The sequence below is a fragment of the Hyperolius riggenbachi genome, chromosome 4 (assembly GCF_040937935.1).
Source record: "Hyperolius riggenbachi isolate aHypRig1 chromosome 4, aHypRig1.pri, whole genome shotgun sequence".
In the NCBI taxonomy this organism is placed as follows: Eukaryota; Metazoa; Chordata; class Amphibia; order Anura; family Hyperoliidae; genus Hyperolius; species Hyperolius riggenbachi.
Window position 1 is genome coordinate 45,236,122 of NC_090649.1, and position 23,374 is coordinate 45,259,495.

At 42.1% G+C, this 23,374-nt stretch overlaps 17 non-coding genes across 17 annotated transcripts; all 17 read right to left on the reverse strand.

Moving 5' to 3' along the window:
* Positions 1–1,979: 1,979 nt before the first annotated feature.
* TRNAL-UAA (transfer RNA leucine (anticodon UAA)) lies at positions 1,980–2,062 on the reverse strand. Its single transcript has one exon. It is a non-coding gene; the product is annotated as a tRNA-Leu (tRNA).
* A 1,228-nt stretch (positions 2,063–3,290) lies between these two features.
* On the reverse strand, positions 3,291–3,373 carry TRNAL-UAA (transfer RNA leucine (anticodon UAA)). Its single transcript has one exon. It is a non-coding gene; the product is annotated as a tRNA-Leu (tRNA).
* A 1,228-nt stretch (positions 3,374–4,601) lies between these two features.
* On the reverse strand, positions 4,602–4,684 carry TRNAL-UAA (transfer RNA leucine (anticodon UAA)). Its single transcript has one exon. It is a non-coding gene; the product is annotated as a tRNA-Leu (tRNA).
* A 1,227-nt stretch (positions 4,685–5,911) lies between these two features.
* On the reverse strand, positions 5,912–5,994 carry TRNAL-UAA (transfer RNA leucine (anticodon UAA)). Its single transcript has one exon. It is a non-coding gene; the product is annotated as a tRNA-Leu (tRNA).
* Positions 5,995–7,221: 1,227 nt separating this feature from the next.
* TRNAL-UAA (transfer RNA leucine (anticodon UAA)) lies at positions 7,222–7,304 on the reverse strand. The gene has a single exon. It is a non-coding gene; the product is annotated as a tRNA-Leu (tRNA).
* Positions 7,305–8,532: 1,228 nt separating this feature from the next.
* On the reverse strand, positions 8,533–8,615 carry TRNAL-UAA (transfer RNA leucine (anticodon UAA)). Its single transcript has one exon. It is a non-coding gene; the product is annotated as a tRNA-Leu (tRNA).
* Positions 8,616–9,842: 1,227 nt separating this feature from the next.
* On the reverse strand, positions 9,843–9,925 carry TRNAL-UAA (transfer RNA leucine (anticodon UAA)). Its single transcript has one exon. It is a non-coding gene; the product is annotated as a tRNA-Leu (tRNA).
* A 1,227-nt stretch (positions 9,926–11,152) lies between these two features.
* TRNAL-UAA (transfer RNA leucine (anticodon UAA)) lies at positions 11,153–11,235 on the reverse strand. The gene has a single exon. It is a non-coding gene; the product is annotated as a tRNA-Leu (tRNA).
* Positions 11,236–12,463: 1,228 nt separating this feature from the next.
* On the reverse strand, positions 12,464–12,546 carry TRNAL-UAA (transfer RNA leucine (anticodon UAA)). Its single transcript has one exon. It is a non-coding gene; the product is annotated as a tRNA-Leu (tRNA).
* Positions 12,547–13,774: 1,228 nt separating this feature from the next.
* TRNAL-UAA (transfer RNA leucine (anticodon UAA)) lies at positions 13,775–13,857 on the reverse strand. Its single transcript has one exon. It is a non-coding gene; the product is annotated as a tRNA-Leu (tRNA).
* A 1,228-nt stretch (positions 13,858–15,085) lies between these two features.
* On the reverse strand, positions 15,086–15,168 carry TRNAL-UAA (transfer RNA leucine (anticodon UAA)). The gene has a single exon. It is a non-coding gene; the product is annotated as a tRNA-Leu (tRNA).
* A 1,228-nt stretch (positions 15,169–16,396) lies between these two features.
* Positions 16,397–16,479, reverse strand: TRNAL-UAA (transfer RNA leucine (anticodon UAA)). Its single transcript has one exon. It is a non-coding gene; the product is annotated as a tRNA-Leu (tRNA).
* Positions 16,480–17,707: 1,228 nt separating this feature from the next.
* Positions 17,708–17,790, reverse strand: TRNAL-UAA (transfer RNA leucine (anticodon UAA)). The gene has a single exon. It is a non-coding gene; the product is annotated as a tRNA-Leu (tRNA).
* A 1,228-nt stretch (positions 17,791–19,018) lies between these two features.
* TRNAL-UAA (transfer RNA leucine (anticodon UAA)) lies at positions 19,019–19,101 on the reverse strand. Its single transcript has one exon. It is a non-coding gene; the product is annotated as a tRNA-Leu (tRNA).
* A 1,227-nt stretch (positions 19,102–20,328) lies between these two features.
* On the reverse strand, positions 20,329–20,411 carry TRNAL-UAA (transfer RNA leucine (anticodon UAA)). Its single transcript has one exon. It is a non-coding gene; the product is annotated as a tRNA-Leu (tRNA).
* A 1,229-nt stretch (positions 20,412–21,640) lies between these two features.
* On the reverse strand, positions 21,641–21,723 carry TRNAL-UAA (transfer RNA leucine (anticodon UAA)). Its single transcript has one exon. It is a non-coding gene; the product is annotated as a tRNA-Leu (tRNA).
* A 1,229-nt stretch (positions 21,724–22,952) lies between these two features.
* On the reverse strand, positions 22,953–23,035 carry TRNAF-AAA (transfer RNA phenylalanine (anticodon AAA)). The gene has a single exon. It is a non-coding gene; the product is annotated as a tRNA-Phe (tRNA).
* Between the last annotated feature and the right edge of the window lie 339 nt (positions 23,036–23,374).

A 23,374-nucleotide genomic window follows, 5' to 3' on the forward strand; every position in this document is an offset into this window, starting at 1 on the left:
GCACTTTCTGGGCACAGCTGCGACCAATCAGACTGCACTTTGTGGACACAGCTGCGAACAATAAGACTGCACTTTGTGGCCACATCTGCGACCAATCAGAATGCACTTTGTGGACACATCTGCGACCAATCAGAATGCACTTTGTGGACACATCTGCGACCAATCTGACTGCACTTTGTGGGCACAGCTGCGACCAATCAGACTGCACTTAGTGGGCAAAGCTGCGAACAATAAGACTGCACTTTGTGGCCACATCTGCGACCAATCAGAATGCACTTTGTAGACACATCTGCGACCAATCAGACTGCACTTTGTGGACACATCTGCAACCAATCAAACTGCATTTTGAGGGCACAGCTGCGACCAATCTGACTGCACTTTGTGGACACCTCTGCAACCAATCAGACTGCACTTTCTGGGCACAGCTGCGACCAATCAGACTGCACTTTCTGGGCACAGCTGCGACCAATCAGACTGCACTTTGTGCACACATCTGCGACCAATCAGACTGCACTTTGTGGCACATCTGCAACCAATCAAACTGCACTTTGTGGACACATCTGCGACCAATCAGACTGCACTTTCTGGGCACATCTGCGACCAATCAGACTGCACTTTCTGGGCACAGCTGCGACCAATCAGACTGCACTTTGTGGACACAGCTGCGAACAATAAGACTGCACTTTGTGGCCACATCTGCGACCAATCAGAATGCACTTTGTGGACACATCTGCGACCAATCAGAATGCACTTTATGGACACATCTGCGACCAATCTGACTGCACTTTGTGGGCACAGCTGCGACCAATCAGACTGCACTTTGTGGGCACAGCTGCGACCAATCTGACTGCACTTTGTGGGCACAGCTGCGACCAATCAGACTGCACTTTGTGGGCACAGCTGCGACCAATCAGAATGCACTTTATGGACACATCTGCGACCAATCGGACTTTACTTTGTGGGCACATCTGCGACCAATCAGACTGCACTTTGTGGGCACAGCTGCGACTAATCAGTCTGCACTTTGTTCCAACATTTCAGCATACCCGACAAAATAGCATACAAATGAAATTGAACACGTGCAAAGTCATGCAAGTCATACATTAACCCCATAATGCCCATCAGCAGCACTAACCCTTGCAACCCAATTTAGATTCCTGGGTCCAACTCCTAACACTGGCCCTCCTACACCATGTGGTCTGGAATAAAAACCGCGCTACATGCCCACGAAGGTAACTTCATGCACAGAAAGTGCATGCCACAAATCTCCATCAAATGCAACATGATGCTATCCTATTCCTAATCAAATGACTGACAGGTCAGTGTCAAACACACAAATATGGTAACTTGTTTTTCTAACCTAAAAAAAAGGAATAATTGCATTCATCATTAAACATAATAAACATCTATGTAAACAAATATATGTACATATTATTCACTTACCTCAATAGCAGGTGCAATCTGCTCCTCCAGGTCTCTCTGCCTCACCAGACTCCACAACAAGTTCCTGGAAGTGAGCAAACCACGGAATTCCTCCAGGGATCCGCCCCCCAGTGTATCATTGAAAAAAAAACGGAATTCCGGAAAAATGGGCGGAAACTGACGAAAGCACGCTGTTATCACAAATTTAAACCATACACAAAAACTTTATTCACTAACACAATTCATATCATCTCAAAAGGCAGAAGATACCAAAAACAATGAGTAAATGAGCAAAAAGACGGAATGAACAACGCTAACGTAATTTACGGAAGTCCGTAATAAAAATACGGAAGCATACACTCGGAAAATTCCGGAATATAGCCGGAATACCGTGGAAACCCTCCGGAATACCGCGGAATGACCCGGTAACGGAATTCCGGAGCGGCGGTATGCGGAATTTACCGCGGTACACGGATTTGCAATTCCGAGCACCCCTAGTTTTGTGCAGGATAGCGCGCAGAAGGCATTGTTTGACATTCAGTGACGTCAAGAAAGTTTACCAGGAGTGGGGTTCGAACCCACGCGGATATATATCCATTGGATCTTAAGTCCAACGCCTTAACCACTCGGCCATCCTGGTTGCTGATGTGACAATCTGCACTTGAATTGGGAGCTTAAGGGTATGATCGCTCTGCCTTTGGATGCTTGGACACTGGACAGTATGGACCTCCTGTATCCTTGATGAATCTTTCTGTGAAACTCTGGTTAACTGCTTGATATCATAAGACAGTCCTCCGGAAGAAACAACATCCCATGAAAATCTCTGGCTTGCTGAAAAGCCTCTTCATTGGGTGAAGAGGGCTTAACATATGTTGGCCCATTGGGTCACACTAACTCCACCACCCATACAGAGCAAAGTAGCAGGTGACCCTCAAATTGTTCATCGTTTTTAAATATTTTTTTTTTCTGTTGTTTGGGGCTCTGATTTGTCAAGTATGTTTTATGGGAAAACAAGTTTTTTCTCAATTTTCAAATTTCTAGCACACCGCACAAGAATTTCCTTTAGGACTTAACTGGAGCTTGCAGCATGCACTCCTCCCTCTAGTCTTATAAGTTCTCCAGAGCCTGTTGTGGGGACAAATTCTCACAGTCTGATGCTGCCACCAACATACGTCAAGGAGGAACTGTTCTTTTAACAATGATGTGCAATATCGGGCTTAAGTTAAAGATAACATTTTGACTGGGGTTGAAAAAGCTCTGTTGTGGCTTTATTAAACTATTGAAACCTGATCAAGGTGACTTTGGATTCTGCCCTATGCCTTGTAACAAACTCTAGTCCATGTGTTAATCCAGTTTTACTTTCCAGTGGCTTTCTGCATAGTTCTCTCTTAGAAAACTGCAGCTGGTGGAAAACACTTCTTGCAGGTTTTGGCAACTTTTGCAGTTGGATTTGTGTAAATTCTTTGTTAGCGCTTTAACCTCACAATGCCATTCTTGGGTATAGCTGCAGACAAGAGTCCTCACAATGAGTCCCTCTACTGATGGCATGTGGTATTGAAGAAACAGATTGGCAGAAAATCAAAACTTGCAGCAGTGTTTGCAGTAATCTCAAAAGCATAATGAATGCCATACCGGTGATTGTAAGCATTCACATCTCCACAAGTACATTTCCAGGAAGCTCAATGTTTCTTGTGAACTGTTTCAAAAAGCTGAAAGATCACACATTGATATTAGTTTGGAGATATGACTGATAAAAACACTCCTTGTAGGATTTCTTAGAGGCGTAAGATGCCAGAAGTATACCAAGAGTTTTGTGCAGGATAGCGCGCAGAAGGCATTGTTTGACATTCAGTGACGTCAAGAAAGTTTACCAGGAGTGGGGTTCGAACCCACGCGGATATATATCCATTGGATCTTAAGTCCAACGCCTTAACCACTCGGCCATCCTGGTTGCTGATGTGACAATCTGCACTTGAATTGGGAGCTTAAGGGTATGATCGCTCTGCCTTTGGATGCTTGGACACTGGACAGTATGGACCTCCTGTATCCTTGATGAATCTTTCTGTGAAACTCTGGTTAACTGCTTGATATCATAAGACAGTCCTCCGGAAGAAACAACATCCCATGAAAATCTCTGGCTTGCTGAAAAGCCTCTTCATTGGGTGAAGAGGGCTTAACATATGTTGGCCCATTGGGTCACACTAACTCCACCACCCATACAGAGCAAAGTAGCAGGTGACCCTCAAATTGTTCATCGTTTTTAAATATTTTTTTTTTCTGTTGTTTGGGGCTCTGATTTGTCAAGTATGTTTTATGGGAAAACAAGTTTTTTCTCAATTTTCAAATTTCTAGCACACCGCACAAGAATTTCCTTTAGGACTTAACTGGAGCTTGCAGCATGCACTCCTCCCTCTAGTCTTATAAGTTCTCCAGAGCCTGTTGTGGGGACAAATTCTCACAGTCTGATGCTGCCACCAACATACGTCAAGGAGGAACTGTTCTTTTAACAATGATGTGCAATATCGGGCTTAAGTTAAAGATAACATTTTGACTGGGGTTGAAAAAGCTCTGTTGTGGCTTTATTAAACTATTGAAACCTGATCAAGGTGACTTTGGATTCTGCCCTATGCCTTGTAACAAACTCTAGTCCATGTGTTAATCCAGTTTTACTTTCCAGTGGCTTTCTGCATAGTTCTCTCTTAGAAAACTGCAGCTGGTGGAAAACACTTCTTGCAGGTTTTGGCAACTTTTGCAGTTGGATTTGTGTAAATTCTTTGTTAGCGCTTTAACCTCACAATGCCATTCTTGGGTATAGCTGCAGACAAGAGTCCTCACAATGAGTCCCTCTACTGATGGCATGTGGTATTGAAGAAACAGATTGGCAGAAAATCAAAACTTGCAGCAGTGTTTGCAGTAATCTCAAAAGCATAATGAATGCCATACCGGTGATTGTAAGCATTCACATCTCCACAAGTACATTTCCAGGAAGCTCAATGTTTCTTGTGAACTGTTTCAAAAAGCTGAAAGATCACACATTGATATTAGTTTGGAGATATGACTGATAAAAACACTCCTTGTAGGATTTCTTAGAGGCGTAAGATGCCAGAAGTATACCAAGAGTTTTGTGCAGGATAGCGCGCAGAAGGCATTGTTTGACATTCAGTGACGTCAAGAAAGTTTACCAGGAGTGGGGTTCGAACCCACGCGGATATATATCCATTGGATCTTAAGTCCAACGCCTTAACCACTCGGCCATCCTGGTTGCTGATATGACAGTCTGCACTTGAATTGGGAGCTTAAGGGTATGATCGCTCTGCCTTTGGATGCTTGGACACTGGACAGTATGGACCTCCTGTATCCTTGATGAATCTTTCTGTGAAACTCTGGTTAACTGCTCGATATCATAAGACAGTCCTCCGGAAGAAACAACATCCCATGAAAATCTCTGGCTTGCTGAAAAGCCTCTTCATTGGGTGAAGAGGGCTTAACATATGTTGGCCCATTGGGGCACACTAACTCCACCACCCATACAGAGCAAAGTAGCAGGTGACCCTCAAATTGTTCATCGTTTTTAAATATTTTTTTTTCTGTTGTTTGGGGCTCTGATTTGTCAAGTATGTTTTATGGGAAAACAAGTTTTTTCTCAATTTTCAAATTTCTAGCACACCGCACAAGAATTTCCTTTAGGACTTAACTGGAGCTTGCAGCATGCACTCCTCCCTCTAGTCTTCTAAGTTCTCCAGAGCCTGTTGTGGGGACAAATTCTCACAGTCTGATGCTGCCACCAACATACGTCAAGTAGGAACTGTTCTTTAAGCAATGATGTGCAATATTGGGCTTAAGTTAAAGATAACATTTTGACTGTGGTTGAAAAAGCTCTGTTGTGGCTTTATTAAACTATTGAAACCTGATCAAGGTGACTTTGGATTCTGCCCTATGCCTTGTAACAAACTCTAGTCCATGTGCTAATCCAGTTTTACTTTCCAGTGGCTTTCTGCATAGTTCTCTCTTAGAAAACTGCAGCTGGTGGAAAACACTTCTTGCAGGTTTTGGCAACTTTTGCAGTTGGATTTGTGTAAATTCTTTGTTAGCGCTTTAACCTCACAATGCCATTCTTGGGTATAGCTGCAGACAAGAGTCCTCACAATGAGTCCCTCTACTGATGGCATGTGGTATTGAAGAAACAGATTGGCAGAAAATCAAAACTTGCAGCAGTGTTTGCAGTAATCTCAAAAGCATAATGAATGCCATACCGGTGATTGTAAGCATTCACATCTCCACAAGTACATTTCCAGGAAGCTCAATGTTTCTTGTGAACTGTTTCAAAAAGCTGAAAGATCACACATTGATATTAGTTTGGAGATATGACTGATAAAAACACTCCTTGTAGGATTTCTTAGAGGCGTAAGATGCCAGAAGTATACCAAGAGTTTTGTGCAGGATAGCGCGCAGAAGGCATTGTTTGACATTCAGTGACGTCAAGAAAGTTTACCAGGAGTGGGGTTCGAACCCACGCAGATATATATCCATTGTATCTTAAGTCCAACGCCTTAACCACTCGGCCATCCTGGTTGCTGATGTGACAATCTGCACTTGAATTGGGAGCTTAAGGGTATTATCGCTCTGCCTTTGGATGCTTGGACACTGGACAGTATGGACCTCCTGTATCCTTGATGAATCTTTCTGTGAAACTCTGGTTAACTGCTTGATATCATAAGACAGTCCTCCGGAAGAAACAACATCCCATGAAAATCTCTGGCTTGCTGAAAAGCCTCTTCATTGGGTGAAGAGGGCTTAACATATGTTGGCCCATTGGGGCACACTAACTCCACCACCCATACAGAGCAAAGTAGCAGGTGACCCTCAAATTGTTCATCGTTTTGAAATATTTTTTTTTCTGTTGTTTGGGGCTCTGATTTGTCAAGTATGTTTTATGGGAAAACAAGTTTTTTCTCAATTTTCAAATTTCTAGCACACCGCACAAGAATTTCCTTTAGGACTTAACTGGAGCTTGCAGCATGCACTCCTCCCTCTAGTCTTATAAGTTCTCCAGAGCCTGTTGTGGGGACAAATTCTCACAGTCTGATGCTGCCACCAACATACGTCAAGGAGGAACTGTTCTTTTAACAATGATGTGCAATATCGGGCTTAAGTTAAAGATAACATTTTGACTGGGGTTGAAAAAGCTCTGTTGTGGCTTTATTAAACTATTGAAACCTGATCAAGGTGACTTTGGATTCTGCCCTATGCCTTGTAACAAACTCTAGTCCATGTGTTAATCCAGTTTTAATTTCCAGTGGCTTTCTGCATAGTTCTCTCTTAGAAAACTGCAGCTGGTGGAAAACACTTCTTGCAGGTTTTGGCAACTTTTGCAGTTGGATTTGTGTAAATTCTTTGTTAGCGCTTTAACCTCACAATGCCATTCTTGGGTATAGCTGCAGACAAGAGTCCTCACAATGAGTCCCTCTACTGATGGCATGTGGTATTGAAGAAACAGATTGGCAGAAAATCAAAACTTGCAGCAGTGTTTGCAGTAATCTCAAAAGCATAATGAATGCCATACCGGTGATTGTAAGCATTCACATCTCCACAAGTACATTTCCAGGAAGCTCAATGTTTCTTGTGAACTGTTTCAAAAAGCTGAAAGATCACACATTGATATTAGTTTGGAGATATGACTGATAAATACACTCCTTGTAGGATTTCTTAGAGGCGTAAGATGCCAGAAGTATACCAAGAGTTTTGTGCAGGATAGCGCGCAGAAGGCATTGTTTGACATTCAGTGACGTCAAGAAAGTTTACCAGGAGTGGGGTTCGAACCCACGCGGATATATATCCATTGGATCTTAAGTCCAACGCCTTAACCACTCGGCCATCCTGGTTGCTGATATGACAGTCTGCACTTGAATTGGGAGCTTAAGGGTATGATCGCTCTGCCTTTGGATGCTTGGACACTGGACAGTATGGACCTCCTGTATCCTTGATGAATCTTTCTGTGAAACTCTGGTTAACTGCTCGATATCATAAGACAGTCCTCCGGAAGAAACAACATCCCATGAAAATCTCTGGCTTGCTGAAAAGCCTCTTCATTGGGTGAAGAGGGCTTAACATATGTTGGCCCATTGGGGCACACTAACTCCACCACCCATACAGAGCAAAGTAGCAGGTGACCCTCAAATTGTTCATCGTTTTTAAATATTTTTTTTTTCTGTTGTTTGGGGCTCTGATTTGTCAAGTATGTTTTATGGGAAAACAAGTTTTTTCTCAATTTTCAAATTTCTAGCACACCGCACAAGAATTTCCTTTAGGACTTAACTGGAGCTTGCAGCATGCACTCCTCCCTCTAGTCTTATAAGTTCTCCAGAGCCTGTTGTGGGGACAAATTCTCACAGTCTGATGCTGCCACCAACATACGTCAAGGAGGAACTGTTCTTTTAACAATGATGTGCAATATCGGGCTTAAGTTAAAGATAACATTTTGACTGGGGTTGAAAAAGCTCTGTTGTGGCTTTATTAAACTATTGAAACCTGATCAAGGTGACTTTGGATTCTGCCCTATGCCTTGTAACAAACTCTAGTCCATGTGTTAATCCAGTTTTAATTTCCAGTGGCTTTCTGCATAGTTCTCTCTTAGAAAACTGCAGCTGGTGGAAAACACTTCTTGCAGGTTTTGGCAACTTTTGCAGTTGGATTTGTGTAAATTCTTTGTTAGCGCTTTAACCTCACAATGCCATTCTTGGGTATAGCTGCAGACAAGAGTCCTCACAATGAGTCCCTCTACTGATGGCATGTGGTATTGAAGAAACAGATTGGCAGAAAATCAAAACTTGCAGCAGTGTTTGCAGTAATCTCAAAAGCATAATGAATGCCATACCGGTGATTGTAAGCATTCACATCTCCACAAGTACATTTCCAGGAAGCTCAATGTTTCTTGTGAACTGTTTCAAAAAGCTGAAAGATCACACATTGATATTAGTTTGGAGATATGACTGATAAAAACACTCCTTGTAGGATTTCTTAGAGGCGTAAGATGCCAGAAGTATACCAAGAGTTTTGTGCAGGATAGCGCGCAGAAGGCATTGTTTGACATTCAGTGACGTCAAGAAAGTTTACCAGGAGTGGGGTTCGAACCCACGCGGATATATATCCATTGGATCTTAAGTCCAACGCCTTAACCACTCGGCCATCCTGGTTGCTGATATGACAGTCTGCACTTGAATTGGGAGCTTAAGGGTATGATCGCTCTGCCTTTGGATGCTTGGACACTGGACAGTATGGACCTCCTGTATCCTTGATGAATCTTTCTGTGAAACTCTGGTTAACTGCTCGATATCATAAGACAGTCCTCCGGAAGAAACAACATCCCATGAAAATCTCTGGCTTGCTGAAAAGCCTCTTCATTGGGTGAAGAGGGCTTAACATATGTTGGCCCATTGGGGCACACTAACTCCACCACCCATACAGAGCAAAGTAGCAGGTGACCCTCAAATTGTTCATCGTTTTTAAATATTTTTTTTTCTGTTGTTTGGGGCTCTGATTTGTCAAGTATGTTTTATGGGAAAACAAGTTTTTTCTCAATTTTCAAATTTCTAGCACACCGCACAAGAATTTCCTTTAGGACTTAACTGGAGCTTGCAGCATGCACTCCTCCCTCTAGTCTTATAAGTTCTCCAGAGCCTGTTGTGGGGACAAATTCTCACAGTCTGATGCTGCCACCAACATACGTCAAGTAGGAACTGTTCTTTAAGCAATGATGTGCAATATTGGGCTTAAGTTAAAGATAACATTTTGACTGTGGTTGAAAAAGCTCTGTTGTGGCTTTATTAAACTATTGAAACCTGATCAAGGTGACTTTGGATTCTGCCCTATGCCTTGTAACAAACTCTAGTCCATGTGTTAATCCAGTTTTACTTTCCAGTGGCTTTCTGCATAGTTCTCTCTTAGAAAACTGCAGCTGGTGGAAAACACTTCTTGCAGGTTTTGGCAACTTTTGCAGTTGGATTTGTGTAAATTCTTTGTTAGCGCTTTAACCTCACAATGCCATTCTTGGGTATAGCTGCAGACAAGAGTCCTCACAATGAGTCCCTCTACTGATGGCATGTGGTATTGAAGAAACAGATTGGCAGAAAATCAAAACTTGCAGCAGTGTTTGCAGTAATCTCAAAAGCATAATGAATGCCATACCGGTGATTGTAAGCATTCACATCTCCACAAGTACATTTCCAGGAAGCTCAATGTTTCTTGTGAACTGTTTCAAAAAGCTGAAAGATCACACATTGATATTAGTTTGGAGATATGACTGATAAAAACACTCCTTGTAGGATTTCTTAGAGGCGTAAGATGCCAGAAGTATACCAAGAGTTTTGTGCAGGATAGCGCGCAGAAGGCATTGTTTGACATTCAGTGACGTCAAGAAAGTTTACCAGGAGTGGGGTTCGAACCCACGCAGATATATATCCATTGTATCTTAAGTCCAACGCCTTAACCACTCGGCCATCCTGGTTGCTGATGTGACAATCTGCACTTGAATTGGGAGCTTAAGGGTATTATCGCTCTGCCTTTGGATGCTTGGACACTGGACAGTATGGACCTCCTGTATCCTTGATGAATCTTTCTGTGAAACTCTGGTTAACTGCTTGATATCATAAGACAGTCCTCCGGAAGAAACAACATCCCATGAAAATCTCTGGCTTGCTGAAAAGCCTCTTCATTGGGTGAAGAGGGCTTAACATATGTTGGCCCATTGGGGCACACTAACTCCACCACCCATACAGAGCAAAGTAGCAGGTGACCCTCAAATTGTTCATCGTTTTTAAATATTTTTTTTTCTGTTGTTTGGGGCTCTGATTTGTCAAGTATGTTTTATGGGAAAACAAGTTTTTTCTCAATTTTCAAATTTCTAGCACACCGCACAAGAATTTCCTTTAGGACTTAACTGGAGCTTGCAGCATGCACTCCTCCCTCTAGTCTTATAAGTTCTCCAGAGCCTGTTGTGGGGACAAATTCTCACAGTCTGATGCTGCCACCAACATACGTCAAGGAGGAACTGTTCTTTTAACAATGATGTGCAATATCGGGCTTAAGTTAAAGATAACATTTTGACTGGGGTTGAAAAAGCTCTGTTGTGGCTTTATTAAACTATTGAAACCTGATCAAGGTGACTTTGGATTCTGCCCTATGCCTTGTAACAAACTCTAGTCCATGTGTTAATCCAGTTTTACTTTCCAGTGGCTTTCTGCATAGTTCTCTCTTAGAAAACTGCAGCTGGTGGAAAACACTTCTTGCAGGTTTTGGCAACTTTTGCAGTTGGATTTGTGTAAATTCTTTGTTAGCGCTTTAACCTCACAATGCCATTCTTGGGTATAGCTGCAGACAAGAGTCCTCACAATGAGTCCCTCTACTGATGGCATGTGGTATTGAAGAAACAGATTGGCAGAAAATCAAAACTTGCAGCAGTGTTTGCAGTAATCTCAAAAGCATAATGAATGCCATACCGGTGATTGTAAGCATTCACATCTCCACAAGTACATTTCCAGGAAGCTCAATGTTTCTTGTGAACTGTTTCAAAAAGCTGAAAGATCACACATTGATATTAGTTTGGAGATATGACTGATAAAAACACTCCTTGTAGGATTTCTTAGAGGCGTAAGATGCCAGAAGTATACCAAGAGTTTTGTGCAGGATAGCGCGCAGAAGGCATTGTTTGACATTCAGTGACGTCAAGAAAGTTTACCAGGAGTGAGGTTCGAACCCACGCGGATATATATCCATTGGATCTTAAGTCCAACGCCTTAACCACTCGGCCATCCTGGTTGCTGATATGACAGTCTGCACTTGAATTGGGAGCTTAAGGGTATGATCGCTCTGCCTTTGGATGCTTGGACACTGGACAGTATGGACCTCCTGTATCCTTGATGAATCTTTCTGTGAAACTCTGGTTAACTGCTCGATATCATAAGACAGTCCTCCGGAAGAAACAACATCCCATGAAAATCTCTGGCTTGCTGAAAAGCCTCTTCATTGGGTGAAGAGGGCTTAACATATGTTGGCCCATTGGGGCACACTAACTCCACCACCCATACAGAGCAAAGTAGCAGGTGACCCTCAAATTGTTCATCGTTTTTAAATATTTTTTTTTTCTGTTGTTTGGGGCTCTGATTTGTCAAGTATGTTTTATGGGAAAACAAGTTTTTTCTCAATTTTCAAATTTCTAGCACACCGCACAAGAATTTCCTTTAGGACTTAACTGGAGCTTGCAGCATGCACTCCTCCCTCTAGTCTTATAAGTTCTCCAGAGCCTGTTGTGGGGACAAATTCTCACAGTCTGATGCTGCCACCAACATACGTCAAGGAGGAACTGTTCTTTTAACAATGATGTGCAATATCGGGCTTAAGTTAAAGATAACATTTTGACTGGGGTTGAAAAAGCTCTGTTGTGGCTTTATTAAACTATTGAAACCTGATCAAGGTGACTTTGGATTCTGCCCTATGCCTTGTAACAAACTCTAGTCCATGTGTTAATCCAGTTTTAATTTCCAGTGGCTTTCTGCATAGTTCTCTCTTAGAAAACTGCAGCTGGTGGAAAACACTTCTTGCAGGTTTTGGCAACTTTTGCAGTTGGATTTGTGTAAATTCTTTGTTAGCGCTTTAACCTCACAATGCCATTCTTGGGTATAGCTGCAGACAAGAGTCCTCACAATGAGTCCCTCTACTGATGGCATGTGGTATTGAAGAAACAGATTGGCAGAAAATCAAAACTTGCAGCAGTGTTTGCAGTAATCTCAAAAGCATAATGAATGCCATACCGGTGATTGTAAGCATTCACATCTCCACAAGTACATTTCCAGGAAGCTCAATGTTTCTTGTGAACTGTTTCAAAAAGCTGAAAGATCACACATTGATATTAGTTTGGAGATATGACTGATAAAAACACTCCTTGTAGGATTTCTTAGAGGCGTAAGATGCCAGAAGTATACCAAGAGTTTTGTGCAGGATAGCGCGCAGAAGGCATTGTTTGACATTCAGTGACGTCAAGAAAGTTTACCAGGAGTGGGGTTCGAACCCACGCGGATATATATCCATTGGATCTTAAGTCCAACGCCTTAACCACTCGGCCATCCTGGTTGCTGATATGACAGTCTGCACTTGAATTGGGAGCTTAAGGGTATGATCGCTCTGCCTTTGGATGCTTGGACACTGGACAGTATGGACCTCCTGTATCCTTGATGAATCTTTCTGTGAAACTCTGGTTAACTGCTCGATATCATAAGACAGTCCTCCGGAAGAAACAACATCCCATGAAAATCTCTGGCTTGCTGAAAAGCCTCTTCATTGGGTGAAGAGGGCTTAACATATGTTGGCCCATTGGGGCACACTAACTCCACCACCCATACAGAGCAAAGTAGCAGGTGACCCTCAAATTGTTCATCGTTTTTAAATATTTTTTTTTTCTGTTGTTTGGGGCTCTGATTTGTCAAGTATGTTTTATGGGAAAACCTGTTTTTTCTCAATTTTCAAATTTCTAGCACACCGCACAAGAATTTCCTTTAGGACTTAACTGGAGCTTGCAGCATGCACTCCTCCCTCTAGTCTTATAAGTTCTCCAGAGCCTGTTGTGGGGACAAATTCTCACAGTCTGATGCTGCCACCAACATACGTCAAGTAGGAACTGTTCTTTAAGCAATGATGTGCAATATCGGGCTTAAGTTAAAGATAACATTTTGACTGGGGTTGAAAAAGCTCTGTTGTGGCTTTATTAAACTATTGAAACCTGATCAAGGTGACTTTGGATTCTGCCCTATGCCTTGTAACAAACTCTAGTCCATGTGTTAATCCAGTTTTACTTTCCAGTGGCTTTCTGCATAGTTCTCTCTTAGAAAACTGCAGCTGGTGGAAAACACTTCTTGCAGGTTTTGGCAACTTTTGCAGTTGGATTTGTGTAAATTCTTTGTTAGCGCTTTAACCTCACAATGCCATTCTTGGGTATAGCTGCAGACAAGAGTCCTCACAATGAGTCCCTCTACTGATGGCATGTGGTATTGAAGAAACAGATTGGCAGAAAATCAAAACTTGCAGCAGTGTTTGCAGTAATCTCAAAAGCATAATGAATGCCATACCGGTGATTGTAAGCATTCACATCTCCACAAGTACATTTCCAGGAAGCTCAATGTTTCTTGTGAACTGTTTCAAAAAGCTGAAAGATCACACATTGATATTAGTTTGGAGATATGACTGATAAAAACACTCCTTGTAGGATTTCTTAGAGGCGTAAGATGCCAGAAGTATACCAAGAGTTTTGTGCAGGATAGCGCGCAGAAGGCATTGTTTGACATTCAGTGACGTCAAGAAAGTTTACCAGGAGTGGGGTTCGAACCCACGCGGATATATATCCATTGGATCTTAAGTCCAACGCCTTAACCACTCGGCCATCCTGGTTGCTGATGTGACAATCTGCACTTGAATTGGGAGCTTAAGGGTATGATCGCTCTGCCTTTGGATGCTTGGACACTGGACAGTATGGACCTCCTGTATCCTTGATGAATCTTTCTGTGAAACTCTGGTTAACTGCTTGATATCATAAGACAGTCCTCCGGAAGAAACAACATCCCATGAAAATCTCTGGCTTGCTGAAAAGCCTCTTCATTGGGTGAAGAGGGCTTAACATATGTTGGCCCATTGGGTCACACTAACTCCACCACCCATACAGAGCAAAGTAGCAGGTGACCCTCAAATTGTTCATCGTTTTTAAATATTTTTTTTTTCTGTTGTTTGGGGCTCTGATTTGTCAAGTATGTTTTATGGGAAAACAAGTTTTTTCTCAATTTTCAAATTTCTAGCACACCGCACAAGAATTTCCTTTAGGACTTAACTGGAGCTTGCAGCATGCACTCCTCCCTCTAGTCTTATAAGTTCTCCAGAGCCTGTTGTGGGGACAAATTCTCACAGTCTGATGCTGCCACCAACATACGTCAAGGAGGAACTGTTCTTTTAACAATGATGTGCAATATCGGGCTTAAGTTAAAGATAACATTTTGACTGGGGTTGAAAAAGCTCTGTTGTGGCTTTATTAAACTATTGAAACCTGATCAAGGTGACTTTGGATTCTGCCCTATGCCTTGTAACAAACTCTAGTCCATGTGTTAATCCAGTTTTACTTTCCAGTGGCTTTCTGCATAGTTCTCTCTTAGAAAACTGCAGCTGGTGGAAAACACTTCTTGCAGGTTTTGGCAACTTTTGCAGTTGGATTTGTGTAAATTCTTTGTTAGCGCTTTAACCTCACAATGCCATTCTTGGGTATAGCTGCAGACAAGAGTCCTCACAATGAGTCCCTCTACTGATGGCATGTGGTATTGAAGAAACAGATTGGCAGAAAATCAAAACTTGCAGCAGTGTTTGCAGTAATCTCAAAAGCATAATGAATGCCATACCGGTGATTGTAAGCATTCACATCTCCACAAGTACATTTCCAGGAAGCTCAATGTTTCTTGTGAACTGTTTCAAAAAGCTGAAAGATCACACATTGATATTAGTTTGGAGATATGACTGATAAAAACACTCCTTGTAGGATTTCTTAGAGGCGTAAGATGCCAGAAGTATACCAAGAGTTTTGTGCAGGATAGCGCGCAGAAGGCATTGTTTGACATTCAGTGATGTCAAGAAAGTTTACCAGGAGTGGGGTTCGAACCCACGCGGATATATATCCATTGGATCTTAAATCCAACGCCTTAACCACTCGGCCATCCTGGTTGCTGATGTGACAATCTGCACTTGAATTGGGAGCTTAAGGGTATGATCGCTCTGCCTTTGGATGCTTGGACACTGGACAGTATGGACCTCCTGTATCCTTGATGAATCTTTCTGTGAAACTCTGGTTAACTGCTCGATATCATAAGACAGTCCTCCGGAAGAAACAACATCCCATGAAAATCTCTGGCTTGCTGAAAAGCCTCTTCATTGGGTGAAGAGGGCTTAACATATGTTGGCCCATTGGGGCACACTAACTCCACCACCCATACAGAGCAAAGTAGCAGGTGACCCTCAAATTGTTCATCGTTTTTAAATATTTTTTTTTTCTGTTGTTTGGGGCTCTGATTTGTCAAGTATGTTTTATGGGAAAACAAGTTTTTTCTCAATTTTCAAATTTCTAGCACACCGCACAAGAATTTCCTTTAGGACTTAACTGGAGCTTGCAGCATGCACTCCTCCCTCTAGTCTTATAAGTTCTCCAGAGCCTGTTGTGGGGACAAATTCTCACAGTCTGATGCTGCCACCAACATACGTCAAGTAGGAACTGTTCTTTAAGCAATGATGTGCAATATCGGGCTTAAGTTAAAGATAACATTTTGACTGGGGTTGAAAAAGCTCTGTTGTGGCTTTATTAAACTATTGAAACCTGATCAAGGTGACTTTGGATTCTGCCCTATGCCTTGTAACAAACTCTAGTCCATGTGTTAATCCAGTTTTACTTTCCAGTGGCTTTCTGCATAGTTCTCTCTTAGAAAACTGCAGCTGGTGGAAAACACTTCTTGCAGGTTTTGGCAACTTTTGCAGTTGGATTTGTGTAAATTCTTTGTTAGCGCTTTAACCTCACAATGCCATTCTTGGGTATAGCTGCAGACAAGAGTCCTCACAATGAGTCCCTCTACTGATGGCATGTGGTATTGAAGAAACAGATTGGCAGAAAATCAAAACTTGCAGCAGTGTTTGCAGTAATCTCAAAAGCATAATGAATGCCATACCGGTGATTGTAAGCATTCACATCTCCACAAGTACATTTCCAGGAAGCTCAATGTTTCTTGTGAACTGTTTCAAAAAGCTGAAAGATCACACATTGATATTAGTTTGGAGATATGACTGATAAAAACACTCCTTGTAGGATTTCTTAGAGGCGTAAGATGCCAGAAGTATACCAAGAGTTTTGTGCAGGATAGCGCGCAGAAGGCATTGTTTGACATTCAGTGACGTCAAGAAAGTTTACCAGGAGTGGGGTTCGAACCCACGCGGATATATATCCATTGGATCTTAAGTCCAACGCCTTAACCACTCGGCCATCCTGGTTGCTGATGTGACAATCTGCACTTGAATTGGGAGCTTAAGGGTATGATCGCTCTGCCTTTGGATGCTTGGACACTGGACAGTATGGACCTCCTGTATCCTTGATGAATCTTTCTGTGAAACTCTGGTTAACTGCTTGATATCATAAGACAGTCCTCCGGAAGAAACAACATCCCATGAAAATCTCTGGCTTGCTGAAAAGCCTCTTCATTGGGTGAAGAGGGCTTAACATATGTTGGCCCATTGGGTCACACTAACTCCACCACCCATACAGAGCAAAGTAGCAGGTGACCCTCAAATTGTTCATCGTTTTTAAATATTTTTTTTTTCTGTTGTTTGGGGCTCTGATTTGTCAAGTATGTTTTATGGGAAAACAAGTTTTTTCTCAATTTTCAAATTTCTAGCACACCGCACAAGAATTTCCTTTAGGACTTAACTGGAGCTTGCAGCATGCACTCCTCCCTCTAGTCTTATAAGTTCTCCAGAGCCTGTTGTGGGGACAAATTCTCACAGTCTGATGCTGCCACCAACATACGTCAAGGAGGAACTGTTCTTTTAACAATGATGTGCAATATCGGGCTTAAGTTAAAGATAACATTTTGACTGGGGTTGAAAAAGCTCTGTTGTGGCTTTATTAAACTATTGAAACCTGATCAAGGTGACTTTGGATTCTGCCCTATGCCTTGTAACAAACTCTAGTCCATGTGTTAATCCAGTTTTACTTTCCAGTGGCTTTCTGCATAGTTCTCTCTTAGAAAACTGCAGCTGGTGGAAAACACTTCTTGCAGGTTTTGGCAACTTTTGCAGTTGGATTTGTGTAAATTCTTTGTTAGCGCTTTAACCTCACAATGCCATTCTTGGGTATAGCTGCAGACAAGAGTCCTCACAATGAGTCCCTCTACTGATGGCATGTGGTATTGAAGAAACAGATTGGCAGAAAATCAAAACTTGCAGCAGTGTTTGCAGTAATCTCAAAAGCATAATGAATGCCATACCGGTGATTGTAAGCATTCACATCTCCACAAGTACATTTCCAGGAAGCTCAATGTTTCTTGTGAACTGTTTCAAAAAGCTGAAAGATCACACATTGATATTAGTTTGGAGATATGACTGATAAAAACACTCCTTGTAGGATTTCTTAGAGGCGTAAGATGCCAGAAGTATACCAAGAGTTTTGTGCAGGATAGCGCGCAGAAGGCATTGTTTGACATTCAGTGACGTCAAGAAAGTTTACCAGGAGTGGGGTTCGAACCCACGCGGATATATATCCATTGGATCTTAAGTCCAACGCCTTAACCACTCGGCCATCCTGGTTGCTGATGTGACAATCTGCACTTGAATTGGGAGCTTAAGGGTATGATCGCTCTGCCTTTGGATGCTTGGACACTGGACAGTATGGACCTCCTGTATCCTTGATGAATCTTTCTGTGAAACTCTGGTTAACTGCTTGATATCATAAGACAGTCCTCCGGAAGAAACAACATCCCATGAAAATCTCTGGCTTGCTGAAAAGCCTCTTCATTGGGTGAAGAGGGCTTAACATATGTTGGCCCATTGGGTCACACTAACTCCACCACCCATACAGAGCAAAGTAGCAGGTGACCCTCAAATTGTTCATCGTTTTTAAATATTTTTTTTTTCTGTTGTTTGGGGCTCTGATTTGTCAAGTATGTTTTATGGGAAAACAAGTTTTTTCTCAATTTTAAAATTTCTAGCACACCGCACAAGAATTTCCTTTAGGACTTAACTGGAGCTTGCAGCATGCACTCCTCCCTCTAGTCTTATAAGTTCTCCAGAGCCTGTTGTGGGGACAAATTCTCACAGTCTGATGCTGCCACCAACATACGTCAAGGAGGAACTGTTCTTTTAACAATGATGTGCAATATCGGGCTTAAGTTAAAGATAACATTTTGACTGGGGTTGAAAAAGCTCTGTTGTGGCTTTATTAAACTATTGAAACCTGATCAAGGTGACTTTGGATTCTGCCCTATGCCTTGTAACAAACTCTAGTCCATGTGTTAATCCAGTTTTACTTTCCAGTGGCTTTCTGCATAGTTCTCTCTTAGAAAACTGCAGCTGGTGGAAAACACTTCTTGCAGGTTTTGGCAACTTTTGCAGTTGGATTTGTGTAAATTCTTTGTTAGCGCTTTAACCTCACAATGCCATTCTTGGGTATAGCTGCAGACAAGAGTCCTCACAATGAGTCCCTCTACTGATGGCATGTGGTATTGAAGAAACAGATTGGCAGAAAATCAAAACTTGCAGCAGTGTTTGCAGTAATCTCAAAAGCATAATGAATGCCATACCGGTGATTGTAAGCATTCACATCTCCACAAGTACATTTCCAGGAAGCTCAATGTTTCTTGTGAACTGTTTCAAAAAGCTGAAAGATCACACATTGATATTAGTTTGGAGATATGACTGATAAAAACACTCCTTGTAGGATTTCTTAGAGGCGTAAGATGCCAGAAGTATACCAAGAGTTTTGTGCAGGATAGCGCGCAGAAGGCATTGTTTGACATTCAGTGACGTCAAGAAAGTTTACCAGGAGTGGGGTTCGAACCCACGCGGATATATATCCATTGGATCTTAAGTCCAACGCCTTAACCACTCGGCCATCCTGGTTGCTGATATGACAGTCTGCACTTGAATTGGGAGCTTAAGGGTATGATCGCTCTGCCTTTGGATGCTTGGACACTGGACAGTATGGACCTCCTGTATCCTTGATGAATCTTTCTGTGAAACTCTGGTTAACTGCTCGATATCATAAGACAGTCCTCCGGAAGAAACAACATCCCATGAAAATCTCTGGCTTGCTGAAAAGCCTCTTCATTGGGTGAAGAGGGCTTAACATATGTTGGCCCATTGGGGCACACTAACTCCACCACCCATACAGAGCAAAGTAGCAGGTGACCCTCAAATTGTTCATCGTTTTTAAATATTTTTTTTTCTGTTGTTTGGGGCTCTGATTTGTCAAGTATGTTTTATGGGAAAACAAGTTTTTTCTCAATTTTCAAATTTCTAGCACACCGCACAAGAATTTCCTTTAGGACTTAACTGGAGCTTGCAGCATGCACTCCTCCCTCTAGTCTTATAAGTTCTCCAGAGCCTGTTGTGGGGACAAATTCTCACAGTCTGATGCTGCCACCAACATACGTCAAGTAGGAACTGTTCTTTAAGCAATGATGTGCAATATTGGGCTTAAGTTAAAGATAACATTTTGACTGTGGTTGAAAAAGCTCTGTTGTGGCTTTATTAAACTATTGAAACCTGATCAAGGTGACTTTGGATTCTGCCCTATGCCTTGTAACAAACTCTAGTCCATGTGTTAATCCAGTTTTACTTTCCAGTGGCTTTCTGCATAGTTCTCTCTTAGAAAACTGCAGCTGGTGGAAAACACTTCTTGCAGGTTTTGGCAACTTTTGCAGTTGGATTTGTGTAAATTCTTTGTTAGCGCTTTAACCTCACAATGCCATTCTTGGGTATAGCTGCAGACAAGAGTCCTCACAATGAGTCCCTCTACTGATGGCATGTGGTATTGAAGAAACAGATTGGCAGAAAATCAAAACTTGCAGCAGTGTTTGCAGTAATCTCAAAAGCATAATGAATGCCATACCGGTGATTGTAAGCATTCACATCTCCACAAGTACATTTCCAGGAAGCTCAATGTTTCTTGTGAACTGTTTCAAAAAGCTGAAAGATCACACATTGATATTAGTTTGGAGATATGACTGATAAAAACACTCCTTGTAGGATTTCTTAGAGGCGTAAGATGCCAGAAGTATACCAAGAGTTTTGTGCAGGATAGCGCGCAGAAGGCATTGTTTGACATTCAGTGACGTCAAGAAAGTTTACCAGGAGTGGGGTTCGAACCCACGCAGATATATATCCATTGTATCTTAAGTCCAACGCCTTAACCACTCGGCCATCCTGGTTGCTGATGTGACAATCTGCACTTGAATTGGGAGCTTAAGGGTATTATCGCTCTGCCTTTGGATGCTTGGACACTGGACAGTATGGACCTCCTGTATCCTTGATGAATCTTTCTGTGAAACTCTGGTTAACTGCTCGATATCATAAGACAGTCCTCCGGAAGAAACAACATCCCATGAAAATCTCTGGCTTGCTGAAAAGCCTCTTCATTGGGTGAAGAGGGCTTAACATATGTTGGCCCATTGGGGCACACTAACTCCACCACCCATACAGAGCAAAGTAGCAGGTGACCCTCAAATTGTTCATCGTTTTTAAATATTTTTTTTTTTCTGTTGTTTGGGGCTCTGATTTGTCAAGTATGTTTTATGGGAAAACAAGTTTTTTCTCAATTTTCAAATTTCTAGCACACCGCACAAGAATTTCCTTTAGGACTTAACTGGAGCTTGCAGCATGCACTCCTCCCTCTAGTCTTATAAGTTCTCCAGAGCCTGTTGTGGGGACAAATTCTCACAGTCTGATGCTGCCACCAACATACGTCAAGGAGGAACTGTTCTTTTAACAATGATGTGCAATATCGGGCTTAAGTTAAAGATAACATTTTGACTGGGGTTGAAAAAGCTCTGTTGTGGCTTTATTAAACTATTGAAACCTGATCAAGGTGACTTTGGATTCTGCCCTATGCCTTGTAACAAACTCTAGTCCATGTGTTAATCCAGTTTTACTTTCCAGTGGCTTTCTGCATAGTTCTCTCTTAGAAAACTGCAGCTGGTGGAAAACACTTCTTGCAGGTTTTGGCAACTTTTGCAGTTGGATTTGTGTAAATTCTTTGTTAGCGCTTTAACCTCACAATGCCATTCTTGGGTATAGCTGCAGACAAGAGTCCTCACAATGAGTCCCTCTACTGATGGCATGTGGTATTGAAGAAACAGATTGGCAGAAAATCAAAACTTGCAGCAGTGTTTGCAGTAATCTCAAAAGCATAATGAATGCCATACCGGTGATTGTAAGCATTCACATCTCCACAAGTACATTTCCAGGAAGCTCAATGTTTCTTGTGAACTGTTTCAAAAAGCTGAAAGATCACACATTGATATTAGTTTGGAGATATGACTGATAAAAACACTCCTTGTAGGATTTCTTAGAGGCGTAAGATGCCAGAAGTATACCAAGAGTTTTGTGCAGGATAGCGCGCAGAAGGCATTGTTTGACATTCAGTGATGTCAAGAAAGTTTACCAGGAGTGGGGTTCGAACCCACGCGGATATATATCCATTGGATCTTAAGTCCAACGCCTTAACCACTCGGCCATCCTGGTTGCTGATGTGACAATCTGCACTTGAATTGGGAGCTTAAGGGTATGATCGCTCTGCCTTTGGATGCTTGGACACTGGACAGTATGGACCTCCTGTATCCTTGATGAATCTTTCTGTGAAACTCTGGTTAACTGCTCGATATCATAAGACAGTCCTCCGGAAGAAACAACATCCCATGAAAATCTCTGGCTTGCTGAAAAGACTCTTCATTGGGTGAAGAGGGCTTAACATATGTTGGCCCATTGGGGCACACTAACTCCACCACCCATACAGAGCAAAGTAGCAGGTGACCCTCAAATTGTTCATCGTTTTTAAATATTTTTTTTTTTCTGTTGTTTGGGGCTCTGATTTGTCAAGTATGTTTTATGGGAAAACAAGTTTTTTCTCAATTTTCAAATTTCTAGCACACCGCACAAGAATTTCCTTTAGGACTTAACTGGAGCTTGCAGCATGCACTCCTCCCTCTAGTCTTATAAGTTCTCCAGAGCCTGTTGTGGGGACAAATTCTCACAGTCTGATGCTGCCACCAACATACGTCAAGGAGGAACTGTTCTTTTAACAATGATGTGCAATATCGGGCTTAAGTTAAAGATAACATTTTGACTGGGGTTGAAAAAGCTCTGTTGTGGCTTTATTAAACTATTGAAACCTGATCAAGGTGACTTTGGATTCTGCCCTATGCCTTGTAACAAACTCTAGTCCATGTGTTAATCCAGTTTTACTTTCCAGTGGCTTTCTGCATAGTTCTCTCTTAGAAAACTGCAGCTGGTGGAAAACACTTCTTGCAGGTTTTGGCAACTTTTGCAGTTGGATTTGTGTAAATTCTTTGTTAGCGCTTTAACCTCACAATGCCATTCTTGGGTATAGCTGCAGACAAGAGTCCTCACAATGAGTCCCTCTACTGATGGCATGTGGTATTGAAGAAACAGATTGGCAGAAAATCAAAACTTGCAGCAGTGTTTGCAGTAATCTCAAAAGCATAATGAATGCCATACCGGTGATTGTAAGCATTCACATCTCCACAAGTACATTTCCAGGAAGCTCAATGTTTCTTGTGAACTGTTTCAAAAAGCTGAAAGATCACACATTGATATTAGTTTGGAGATATGACTGATAAAAACACTCCTTGTAGGATTTCTTAGAGGCGTAAGATGCCAGAAGTATACCAAGAGTTTTGTGCAGGATAGCGCGCAGAAGGCATTGTTTGACATTCAGTGACGTCAAGAAAGTTTACCAGGAGTGGGGTTCGAACCTACGCGGATATATATCCATCGGATCTTTAGTCCAACGCCTTAACCACTCGGCCATCCTGGTTGCTGATATGACAGTCTGCACTTGAAATGGGAGCTTAAGGGTATGATCGCTCTGCCTTTGGATGCTTGGACACTGGACAGTATGGACCTCCTGTATCCTTGATGAATCTTTCTGTGAAACTCTGGTTAACTGCTCGATATCATAAGACAGTCCTCCGGAAGAAACAACATCCCATGAAAATCTCTGGCTTGCTGAAAAGCCTCTTCATTGGGTGAAGAGGGCTTAACATATGTTGGCCCATTGGGGCACACTAACTCCACCACCCATACAGAGCAAAGTAGCAGGTGACCCTCAAATTGTTCATCGTTTTTAAATATTTTTTTTTTCTGTTGTTTGGGG